The following is a 12,710-nucleotide window of genomic DNA, read 5'->3' on the forward strand; positions in this document are numbered from 1 at the left end:
ACCCATTACCGAAATTCTGACTGCTGCCACTCATTTCTATACTAAAGCTCAGCAGCAAAAATCAAAGGCTCAGGAAAAATTGATGGCTCTGCAAATCAGAGATCTTCAAGGTGACACCAGACCACAGCACTCTACTGGACAGTTTCACTTGGCCTGACCACCCGGTCTCTTTGACTTTCCTAATGATGTCTGGTCGCTACTGCAAGCAGAAAGGCCACTGGAAGAATGAGTGCCCAAATAGACCCCGGGAGCCCCCGCTCTCAGCTAGTGCCCTTCCGTTTCAGCCAGGCGCCCGCTGAGCTCCACCATTTGGACCAGGCTTCTCCAGTCCTTCAAAGGTGAAGATCAGTATTAGGACAGCTGAGAAAACCCAGAGACTCTAGCCCCTTTGCTTTCTACCTTCTCTGATGCTACAATACCTGTTACTGTGGGAAAACAGACTGTTCCCTTTCTTGTTGATACCGGGGTTTTCCTCTCATTACCCCAGACTCAAATTCCTGCCTTGATGATGACACTAATGGAACAGGAACCTGAGCCCAATTCTTCCTCGTTGCAACAGGAACTATTGGCTCACCTTCCTGAGTCCTTTTGATCCCACTCCACAACCAATGTGGGGCTTAAGAGTGCCATCCCAGTTTGTATCACGGTTAAACCAGGAGTGTCTCCCCCATCGGTCCTGCAATACCTGCTGTTGGCTGCTGCCTCTTGAGGCATTGCACCTGTCATACAAGGGCTCCTAGAGCAAGGAGTTCTTGTACCTACTCGCTCCAGTTTTAATACCCCAATACCGCCAGTCTGCAAACCAGGGAAATTCACCCCTGAAGGATTACCTGTTTATCGGTTTGTTCAAGATTTGCGTGTTATTAACAACTTTGTGGTTCCCTTGACAGCTGTGGTGCCCAATCCTGCCACTGTTCTCTCTCAGATACCTGCTTCTGCCCCTTGTTTTTGTGGTGGATCTCTGTAATGCTTTTTTTCTATACCAGTTCACCCTGATTCTCAGCATCTTTTTGCTTTTACTTATCAGGGCCGGCAGTATACTTTCATCCGTCTGCCTCAAGGTTTCCGTGACTCACCCACTATATACAGCCAGCTTCTCAAGTCTGACCTTGATACAGCCCAGCTGCCTCATGATTCTGTGCTTGTTCAATATGAAGATGATTTGCTCCTCTGCTCTGATACCCCTCCCTCATTGCCAAGCTGATTCCGTTGCCCTTTTAGAACCTGCAGGGCGGGGCCACAAAGCTTCCCGCTGTAAACTCCAATTCTTTCGGGCTTCCGTTACCTACCTGGGCTATACCATTTCTCATGGTACCCGTCACTTGTCTCCTGATCGTCTTTCTGCTGTTCTCTCTCTCCCCTCGCCCACAGACTAAACGCCAGCTCTGTGTTTTCTAGGTGCTGCCAACTACTGCCAACAGTGGATTCCCAATTACTCTGGACTTTCCAAACCTCTTACCTTTCTCACCTGTGACTCTTCCCCTGACTCTCTACCCTGGGATGAAGGCCATGAATCTGCCTTCTGCCAGCTCAAGCAAGCCCTTTCCTCTTCTCCCTCACTCGGTTTGCCTATTTTAAACCGTCTACTCATTTCTGTCATGAACACCAAGGCATTGCTTCTGGTGTCTTAACCCAGCCTTTTGGGCCTTCCCAACACCATCCCATTGCTTATTATAGTGCCTCCCTCGACCCAGTTGCTTCTGGGTTTCCCCCTTGCCTCTGCGCTGTTGCTGCTGCTGCCCTGCTGGTTTCTAAACTGATAACCTTGTTCGTGGGCACCCCCTTACTGTTGCTGTCCCTCACGCTGTGCTCGCCCTTCTTCAACGCAGCAGGACTCAGCACCTGTCCCCCGGCTGCTTAATCCACTATGAGGTGGTCCTCCTAGCAGCAGACCATGTCGCCCTTGTTCACTGTGACCCCCTCAATTCCGCCTCTCTTTTACCTTCACCCTCCGATGGTCAACCCCGTGACTGTACCCAGCTTGTGGATTTTGTTTCTCTTCCCCGTCCTGATCTTTCTGATACCCCTCTGACTAACCCTGACCTCATTCTTTATGTTGTTGGCTCCTGTTTTTGAGATAGTCACGGTGTTCTCCGAGCTGGTTATGCTGTCTGTTCTGACCGCTCTGTCATTGAATCTGCTCCTCTTTCTGTTTCTAGTGCTCAAGCTGCTGAACGCGTTCTCTGACTCATGCCTGCCACCTTGCCGCTGAACAGTCTGCTAGTATCTATACCGACTTTTGCTATGCCTTTGGTGTCTGCCACTCTTTCGGGCAGATTTGGAAGCAGCGAGGTTTTCCTTACTTCTGCTGGAACTCCCATTTCTCACCATCGCCTTATTACTGCTCTCCTGGATGCTATTCTTCTTCCCTCCGCCCCTGCTGTCTTATGGTGCAGAGTGCACACTGTTGCTGATGATCCTGTGTCTCTGGGAAATGATAGGGTGGATGCCGCGGCCAAGACCGCTGCTTTGTCTGGACTCTTGGCTCCAGTCCTTCAGGCCACTCTCTACCTCTCTTCTCCTATCTCCCCTGACCTCCCCTCCCTCTAGGATGCTGCCCGGACATTGAAAAAGACACCTGGATTTCTGCGGGCTGCTCTCTCCACTCTGATTCCTTGTGGCGATACCCATCTGGTTGCCTTGTAGCCCCCCGGGCCTTGCTGTCCCTCTTAGCCCAAATGGCCCACTCGGCCAAAGGGGGAATGATGGCCGAGGTAGACCATCATTGGTATGCCCTGGATTTTTTTTGCTGTGGCAGCCCACTTTTGTCGCCAGTGCCCGCAGTGTCAATGACACAACCCTGGCTGACCACCCCGCCAGCCACACAGACCTTTGGGGCATTATCCCTTCTCCCACATCCAGATGGACTTTATTGAGCTGCCCAGGTCAGGACCCTGGAAATATGTGCTGGTCATTGTCTGCCTTTTCAGTGGCTGGCCTGAGGCATACTCTTGCCGATGAGCTGATGCTCTCACTGTGGCCAAGAAACTTCTTTTTGACCTGGTGCCCCGCTTCGATCTACCCCTTTCCCTGGACTCAGACCGAGGCCCTCATTTCATTGACTAGGTAGTCCAACATGATTGCAAGGCCCTTTCCATCTGATTCCAACTCCACACCCCATTTCATCTTCAGAGTAGAGGTAAAGTGGAATGGAAAAACTCTGATATTAAGCTTTGCCTGGCGAAGACTTGTGAACATACTGGTCTAAAATGGCCAGAATCCCTTCCCTTGGTTCTCTTCCAAATCCGAAATTTTATTCAAAGGTCTTTGGGTCTGACCCCTTTTGAGATTGTTATGGGTTGACCCATGAAGGGGCTTGCCAGCCCTCCACCCCAACACCTGACTCATCTCCATGATTCCCTATTAACCTACTGCCAAGGGCTCACGAAGGCCCTCAAGATTATCTCATTGCAGGTTAAAGCCACAGCATCACATCAGTCTCTAGACGGTGACGCGGTTGAAAATCTGGTCCAACCGGTAGATTGGATCCTAATTAAGGTCTATCAGAGGAAGGATTGCCTACAGCCTTGGTGGAAGGGGCTTTCCAGGTCCTGTTAACCACCCCAACTGCCGTAAAGGTTGCCAAGGTTTCTGCTTGGGTCCATACCTCCCACTGCAAAAAGGTATCTGCCCCAACAGGGTGGAAGGTTTCTCTCACCGGTGATACCTCCCTGAAGATCCAGAGGGTTCCTGTGAGTGAAGATCAGACAATGACATCTCAAAGAGTTTCTGCGAGTGAAGATTAGATGATGAAGTCTCGAAAGCAGCCTACCCGGCTAGCCAAACTTTATCTAAAGCTATGAACTTTAGTTCTGTGTACTAATACACAGAATAGTAATAGTAACATTTAGTAATATTAGTGTGAATAGCACTAACCCGTGGGAAAATTGCAGACAATTACATAGATTTAGAAACTACCCAGGGAGTTACGTTGTTTTGCATTCTTGTGATCAGTGTTTTGTTATTAGTAGTGTGCTGGAGGCCAAAGTTTTAGTCGAAGGAAGTTCCTCAGAGTTCCAAGAAATAGCTGCGTTGGGATAGTGCTCGGGCAGGCCCTAAGATATTGTCCATTCTTTTGCTTTGCCTCTTGCCAGGGGTTCCAGTTGGGGCATGGAAAGAAAACAGCATTGTATTCCTGGGACAGAGCATTGCTCATGCAAGAAATCTTACAAATTGCTGGGTATGCATACGTGGGTGCACGCATCCGACCAAGGGAATCCCAATGCTTGGGGTGCCAATTCCCCCTGAGGTTTAGGGAACTGACTCCAATACCAGCTTTGTCAGGTTTTTCCCCCCCATCTAGCAGAAACCAACTGTCAATATCTGCGTGGTGGAAAACGGCTCGAGACAGTTGGAGATTGTCTTCAGGGCTGGAAGCAGCTCTCTGTTATAAGTTTAATAGGACAGGAAGAACGGGGGAGGCTGGCTACTTTGTAGGGCATTACCCCAGATGCAAGGTGACCTTCACCTGGCCATGGGCTGAGCAAAGAGGAAAGGTGTCAGGAGAGGTTCAGTCCCATTTTTGCAACAAGGTGCCCATCACCATCTTTACACCTTCAGATGAGAACTACAGTGTGGGGTCTAGTTTAGTGTTCAATGGCTTTGATTTTTATTAATGTTAGGTTGTGTTTCCTGTAACCAATCAATATCCCGTCTCAGAATGGTGGAGAGCCAAGGTGCCCCTTCTTACACCCTACAGGTCAATTGAAAATGTTGGGAGGGGAACACACCCTGTAGGGATCTTAGTACTGCAACAGCTCCCGGTTTCTACTGGCTATGTGGGGATGATGCCCATAAGACACTACCATGGAACTGGGTCGGCACCTGTACCTTGGGCAGAGTTGTCCTGAAGTTTGACTTGCACTCTAGCCTCTCTTGGCATGAAGTGTGTAACTTCCCACCTGACTTGCCCAGACATCGGCGTGAGGTTGAGAACCCGCTGGTTCTCCAACACACAGGGTTTCACTAATTCACCAGGGCATTCCTCCCTTGGCTAGGTGTAGCTGAATTAGAAAAGGCTATTATAAATATTTTGGGAGTCATGGAGAAATTTTTCAATGCTAGTGCCAACGCTTTAGGAGCTCTCAATGATGAGATTACCCAGGTGGGACAAGTAGCTGTTGAGAATCATATGGCCCTGGACTATCTCCTAGCCACCCAAGGGGGGGGGGGAGGGGTATGCGTGGTTGTGAACCACACACGCTGTACTTGGATAGATCAGCACCAACAAGTGCAAGGGGATCTCCGCACCATAAGAAAGCAGTTGTAAGCGATTCATGCTGTTGCCAAAAATAAATTCTTCGATCGGTGGGGTTGGCTTCGATTGGTGGGGGATGGGTTAAATCCCTATTGAAGTGGTGCATTGTAAGTGTATTATGCCTTTTTGTGTTATTATTATCCAAATGATTTTGTGCTGCTCATGCCTTTGCTTATCAAAAACCACCCAGAGTGTTTCTAGGTTGTCTGCAACTGAGTTGCAGATGATAGTGCTCAGAGAAGTGGCCTATGAGTGTGAGCATCAAGAAGAGGTCAAAGGTCTTATGAATATAGAGATGTAAGCACAAGCGCTTACAAGGGGGGAACGATGAGGAAAAATACTGGAGCAAGCAAAATAAAGTTAGGCCATAATAAGGAGCATAAGTAAAGGCCAAATAACAAAGAGGCCTTGAGGATAAGCTTATTAGGAGACAGCTGGAGAAAACGCGTTTAGTCTAGCAAGACTCCAGGGTGAATTATTGTCAGACTGCCAAGAGCATATTAAGGGGGAGGCTGATCTGCGTCTTTTTCTCACAAGTATATAACAGAGCCTGTGCCCTGTTTCTGTTGAGAATTAGCCACCCTTGCTTCTCCTCCCGTGGCCATGAAAAATAAAGCGCTTCTACTAGCCAAGCAGTGATCCTGTTGTCATTTCCACATCAGGGCCAAGGCCAGCCCACCCACCCTGTGAGGTGGGGTTTGTGGGGGAGCTGCAAAGCATCCTGGGATGCTGGGGGACTGTGAGTTAACTTGAAGCTGGAGGGGATCTGGGACAAAAGTTCAACAAACCAATTTAACTTAAATCAGTTAACTCTGATGCTACATCCATCCAGGTTTATCTTAAACCACTTTTGGCCATTTTGAAAGTAGGTTATGTGCACTGAACTGTTGTGTTACAGTTTTGAACAAGTTTCTGATCACTTATATCGGTTTGTGTGTAATTTCTGTCCCTAGCCACAAGGTGAAGACAAAATATGAAGTTAAAACACATTTTCACAAAGAAAACATAACAAAAGCAGACAGAGTCCACAAGTTCTAACAAAACACAGAACTAACTCATTTAACAAACCATAAATTTACACTTCAACTTGCAAGTTATCACACTGTGCTGCTGATAAAATCCACTACTTCAATAATACACTGCTTGCACACACTTCTTTAGAAGTATCAAATATATACAGAAAAAAAGGGAAAGTCACATAAACACCTTAAAGATAACACGCACAGGAAACAGCCTTGTAGAGTTCTCAGAAACTCAATAAACAATGTTAATACCTAATAAAATAATCTTCTAGTTGATATAAGTGGACAAATGTATTGCTGGTATATCCATATAGACTGCATACTATGCTGTTCCTACAAATTTAAAATGGTAAGCAATAGTATTTGCTTCATAATTCTTATGTTTACTATAGTACCACATAAAATGAAAGGGTGGGTATTTGAAACAAGAAAAGGTATTCCTGCCTATTTGCTTCCCCAATTTGTGGGGGAAAAGGTAATATTTTCTGCAGCCATCCTTTTCTTCCCCACAATTTTTATGCTGACTTAAGAGCAACTGGCAGAGGTCTAGGAAGAGAAATGCTGGACTTTTCCACAGATATTGTGCTTGTATTATCTTGGGTTTGCACACGTTAGTCTGTGGTTTACACTACACAACACTTTGCTTTGGTGAGAGAAGGTGCCTTTTTCAACAGCTTTCTAATTTGGGTAAACTGTAGCAGTCCAGACCAAACAACATTAAGCCTGAAGATCTGACCCACTATATTGAGATACAGCCTGTCAGTCATGTCCAGGAATTTAGGTTTTCCATTTCCCAGGAAAAAAAAAAAAAGGAGAAAAATGTGGATTTTCCCCTTTACTTGAGGAAAATGCACATTTCTCATTTTAACAGAGAAACCCATGGATTTTGCAGTTTGCAAAGAGCTCTCTGGAGACTAGAAGAGTTCCAGCCTGCAAGGGGCTGGGAGGGAGTGGGAGGAGGGTGGTCAGACAGGGGGTGCCATGCACATATACATGCACATGGCTGCCAGGCAGCTTGGAGAGCAGCTCCCATAGGTAAGTGGGGGGTGGGGATTGAGGCCCCCATATGGAGGAAGGGAGTTGGGCAGGGCTGAGGCTGCTGCCCAGCTGGGTGGTGCGTGGGGCTTGGTACCTGGGGCTGCAACATGTGGCTGCAGGGCCCCGGTGGGGAGTGGAACAGGGCTGTGGGTAGCTTGACCAGAAGGTGGGGGGTGGGGCTGGCTCCCTGCTGCTGCATGCACTCCCAGGGAGGCAGGGGGGAACCCATGCCCCCCAGATCTGCGTGTGGGGCAGATACAGGCTGCCAGTCCTGCTGCCCTCGCCAGAGGCCTCCAGAGCCCAGTGAGTGCAACCCAGCACTGTAGGGCACAGCAGGGCCACAAGGGGAAGCTTTATGCTGCTGTGAGCTCTGAGCTGCCCTGGTGAGGCAACCCTTGTGCATGCGGCAGCAGTGTGGGGTTGTGGCCCTCACTGCCACTGCACGGGCAGGGGGCATGTCACCAGGGCAGCACGAGGCTTGCAGCAGCAACAAACTTCCCTGTGCAGCCCTGCTGTTTCCTACAGCACCTGGTTGCACCTGCTGGGCTGCAGAGACCCCAGGGGAGGACAGCAGGGCTGGAGCCCAAGCCTGCAGCAGGCAGCCTGTGCCTGCCCCCACCCTGCACACAGATATGGGAAGGCATGGGTCCCCCATGTCCCCAGGAGTGCATGAAGTGGCATGGAGCCAGGCTCCTCCCCTCCCCCAACCCAAGCCCACAGCAGGTAGGCAGTGGAGTGGGGAGCTGGGCTCTGCTCCACTGCAGCAGCTGCTACCTCCTGTTGGGGGAAGGGAGCTGTGGACCCAGGTCCCTGACTCCATAGTCCTGGCAGCTAGGGGCCCCTCTGGCAGGGCTGGGGGGCAGGAGGCTGTGGGTAGGGGAACCAGCAGAGGTAGTAGGCTGGGGGGAGGGGGGGAGAGTGAGGGGCATGAGCAGGGCCAGGCGGGTTCTGTGAGAGAGTGAAGAGCCTTTCATTTTAATAATGGATTGTGGGGTTTTGTTTTGTGTAGGTTGTTTTTTTTTTTTTTTTTTTAAATCAGGGAAAACCAGGATCCCTGGTCATATCACAGTTTAATATGGTTACATGCTCTTCATGGTAGGGGCTCTCTCTCCTTTTCTTTGCATAAAGGCTAGGGACAGAAGTTACACATAAGCTGGTATAAATGATCAGAAACTGATTCAAATCTGTAACAGAAGTCCAGCACACATAAACTACTTTCAAAATGGCTGAATAGTTTGAGATAAATCTGAATGGATGTAGTATCAGACTTAACTGATTTAGGTTAAATTGGTTTATTTAACTTCTGTCCCAGATCCTGTCCAGATTCAAGTCAACTCACAGTCCCCCAGCATCCCAGGATGCTTTGCACCCCCTGCAAACCTCCCATCACAGGGTGGATGGGCTACTTTGCTCAAGCTGTCTGCTTCAGCTGAGCAAGAAGACTGCAGACATATGACTGCATTTCCAGAATCAAAAGTGAATGTCTGTCCACTTGCTTATGAGTGCAATCTATGCAGCTTAGACTAAACTGTGAAGATTGAATCAATTCAGGCTTGGGCTTTTCAATTGTCTGTACTTAGTCAAAGTGCACATCACAAAAATTCTAATGGGCTTCAATGAGAGAGCGCCCTTTAAAAGGCTATTGTTCAGAAGATGGAATTAATCCTGGAAACAGGAAGGAGAAGGTAGTGACTAGAAAGTGGGAGACTGGTCAAAATCTAAATGAATATATTCCCAAACCAAGTGGGGAAAGATGACAAAGAAGGGGATTCAAAGGAATAAAAGTAAGCACAGAATAGGATTAGGAGAAATTAAGAGTACTGTTAAAAAACAGAGGTGGATAAGAAATGAGAAGGAACATGACTCTGAGGAAGTAACATGTAAGAAACTAGAGAAGTTTTAAAGGAAAATGATGAAAGTATTTTTGTAATTAAACAGATCTAGAAACAGAAGTGATGAGACCGCTGATAGTAGAAAGATTTTTTGGGGAAAAAAGATTCTTTATCAACCTTATAAGCAGAATTTTCAGTGAATTGTATTTCCATTTCCAACTGCTCTATATAACATACCGTTACTATATGCCAACAATATTTCTGAAGAGGTATTACATTGGTATGTTATTTTATAATCTACATACTTTGAGGGATGCATTTTGAAAGGGACTGTTTGCCTGCCCTCAGAAAAGCCTGTCATTTGCGTATTTTCAAAATACTTATCTGAATACCTGTCATTTATAAGCACTATAGCTAACATGTTTGCACATTCATAATGTTTTAAACAGTGACTAATACACAGTGCCTTTCAGAAAGGTACAAGTAGAAATAGTCTTAGATTTCCATATCAGCTCTTACAAACATGCAGTGTGCCAAATATAATTAGGCATTAAAATGCATATCCTTTAATCTGTCAGTTTTTAACCTAGGTACTTGTGCTTGCTGTGCCCAGGATTTATTCTGCAGCACAATGACAGGATTGTATTACAAGAAATACACCTTCAGTTTTAGTTGCAGAGCAGACTGACACATACAACATCTGCTGATCAAAATAACTACCTGGTCTTTGAAACCTGTAGACTTTGGGACAATAGGTTCTCCACTATGAGTAATAAGCATCCTAAAAGGCAGAGCATCTTTTGCGGCTTTACTGTAGTAGAAGTGATCTATATACTGGTTCCAACATACGGGACTGTGCAACTCAAAATGAAGAAAACAGGAAATAAGGCTCATAATAATAAGGCCTCCCATCACCCTTAAAAAGATAAAGAACTCAAGATTATAAATATCTTTTAACTGAAAAAGCGCACATACCTTTATTAGTTTTCAGTTAGTCCTTAAGGAGTAGTATTAATTGACAAATCAGTCTGCAACTGTGGTTTAAGATCAAATACGGCTTGCTCTGAATTAACCCAAATTTCATGGCCTCTCTTCCTGAAGCTTCCCACATGAAAGAGAAACTCAGGTGGCTCCAAAATTCTGTTGAGTCTTTTTGAGCAAAGCCCTATTGGCTGGTGCTCAAGTCTCTGTGAAAAATAACCATGGAGCTTACTTCTAGGAGCAGCGGCCTTCTCAGCCACAAACCCTGGATGTTGATGTTCCAAGGCCCTTTTCTTTAAATCCAGCTTTGTATTTAGCAATACCAGGACTCAGTATTCATGACAGGTGACCAAGATGGTCTTTGCAATACAAAGTTATTTTACAAGCATTGGACTAACTCTCAGTAAAGAAGCTGAGGATGACAGCTAAAAAAAAAAAAAAAATCTTTTGTGAAGACGATATAGATTTTTAATGAAACAAAACAAACACAGAACTCCATGGACAATTTTATTTGGATGTGGAAAAAAACATCTGCTTGCTGCAAATGTTTTGAAACAGCAAATTCATTGTTTAGAATAAAAAATTTAAAAAATCATGTGCCCATCATTGGTGAATGGCAATTCTTAAAAAAACATTAATTCATAAGAACATGCAAAAGACTAATCTCATATATGACAGCTGATGTATTATTGGAAAGCTCTGGTACATTACTACCTCAGTATTTTTTCCTATTTTTTTTGAAGAAACTGTATTTTTCTGAGGCAAATGGTACTATTGAAACCTTTTCTTTAATTGTCAGGAGACATAAAATGCTTCTTCTTTTAGAAGTCTGATATCTTCCAAGTTAAAATAACAACATTTCTTAGGGGGGAAATAGTCTGTTCATGGTGTGCTCTCAAACTATGGAACTAAGACCAAGAAACTCTTGACAGAAGTTGATTACTGAACATTTTTTCTGAATTCAGGCTACTGTATGTTAAACTACATTATTAGCCATGCCAATACAATACAGTTTCTCAACTTAGAGTGTCTGGTACTTTAAAGAGCTGGTATAATTGATGTAGAGTGAACTGTTTCAGTTGCCTTAAAAAAAGAGAACTACTACCACCACCTCTCATATAAAACATTAAACACCTTCTGCAAAGTGTGAAATCCTTCACTTTTAAAGATAGTGAACTGTCACTAATATGTAAAATGTCTATAGTGGTAAATCAGAGTATAATAGCATGTAAAAGCAAATAGAAAACAGAACCAAACGGAAGTTTGGTTTTTTTTTTAAAAAAAGGTTTGAACATGTTATAAAAGCCATGAGTAGCTAACAATTTAAAATCTTCAGTATGTGGGTCAGGGTTGTGTTCAGAGGATTTAGACTGGTCCCAACAGAGACCAGGAAAAACACTGAAATGTCTCATAAGCTTGGTACAAAAATAACTCTTACAATTGAAATGACTTTGTTGTAAGTAATGTTTATACTGTAATTAGGCTGTAAAAATATATTTATTTCCCCATAAAGCTGCTGACTTCACGTTCAAGTAAGTGATTTGTTTTCTGTGGGAGTGAGTGTTCTTAGGGCATGCATGGTGTAAAACTTTTATGTCTTAAAATGCATTCCACTTGCCAATAAGTGGACATTTTCCCTGGTCTTTGTTGATTTTTTTTAAAACTTTTTACCTACACAAATTTTTCCCTTTATATGCTTACCAACACATTTTACGTGACAAAAAGATTACAAAGGGAACAGAAAAACAGGATCAAGACAGACAGCTGAGAAACCAGTATGATGATCAGTTTAAAGTTTTGCTGCCTTCTGCTGTGAAAATGGAAACCGGAGGGAAAAATTTTAAATATTTATTAGGAAAGATATTCACTTTTATCACCATTCTTGTTTCAAATGGTATAATACTTAACTTTACAGTTTGGGCCATACTTTCAAAGTATGAAAGAAAAGCATTTTTCCCTCCAACTCCAGAAGGCAACATATTCAAAGTGCCACAATAGATGGATTTTATTTAAGCACATGCTATTTAACTAATTAGTTATTCAAAGAATTTTTAAAAATTTAAAGGAAAAAACTAGGCTGCATACATGCTGTAAAAAGACAATGATGAGAACTGGTTTAAAAAAAAATCTTATGATTTCCACAAACATTATGGCTGGGCCATAACTAAACAGTTTTTGAAAACATCTACAAGGAAAAAGGTTGAAGACAGCACAACAGAGAAACTGACAGAGGATAAGAAATTAGCTGTCTGCAAACTCAAAGTAAAAAAATATATATAAATTTTAAAGTTTAACCAAGCAAACACTATGCCTAAAAATATGGATATCAAAAGACTTAATAGCCACAGTTCAAATTACAGGAATTAAAATTATCACCTTTTAAAGTTAGAGGCTTCAAGGATAATTTTGTCAGGATTTCAAAAGGGTTTAACACGAAGCCTTGTAGGCACCATAAATATTTAGCAATGTTATAGTAGCTGGAGTTATTACAGAATAAGAAATCTGTGCATTCTTGATTAGTGCATGGTAGTTACCACCTTTTTGTTTTTATTACAAGGAACAAAACTTTCATCCCTATGT

This window comes from Gavialis gangeticus, unplaced genomic scaffold, assembly GCF_001723915.1.
Source record: "Gavialis gangeticus isolate Ggan-Ray unplaced genomic scaffold, GavGan_comp1, whole genome shotgun sequence".
NCBI lineage: Eukaryota > Metazoa > Chordata > Crocodylia > Gavialidae > Gavialis > Gavialis gangeticus.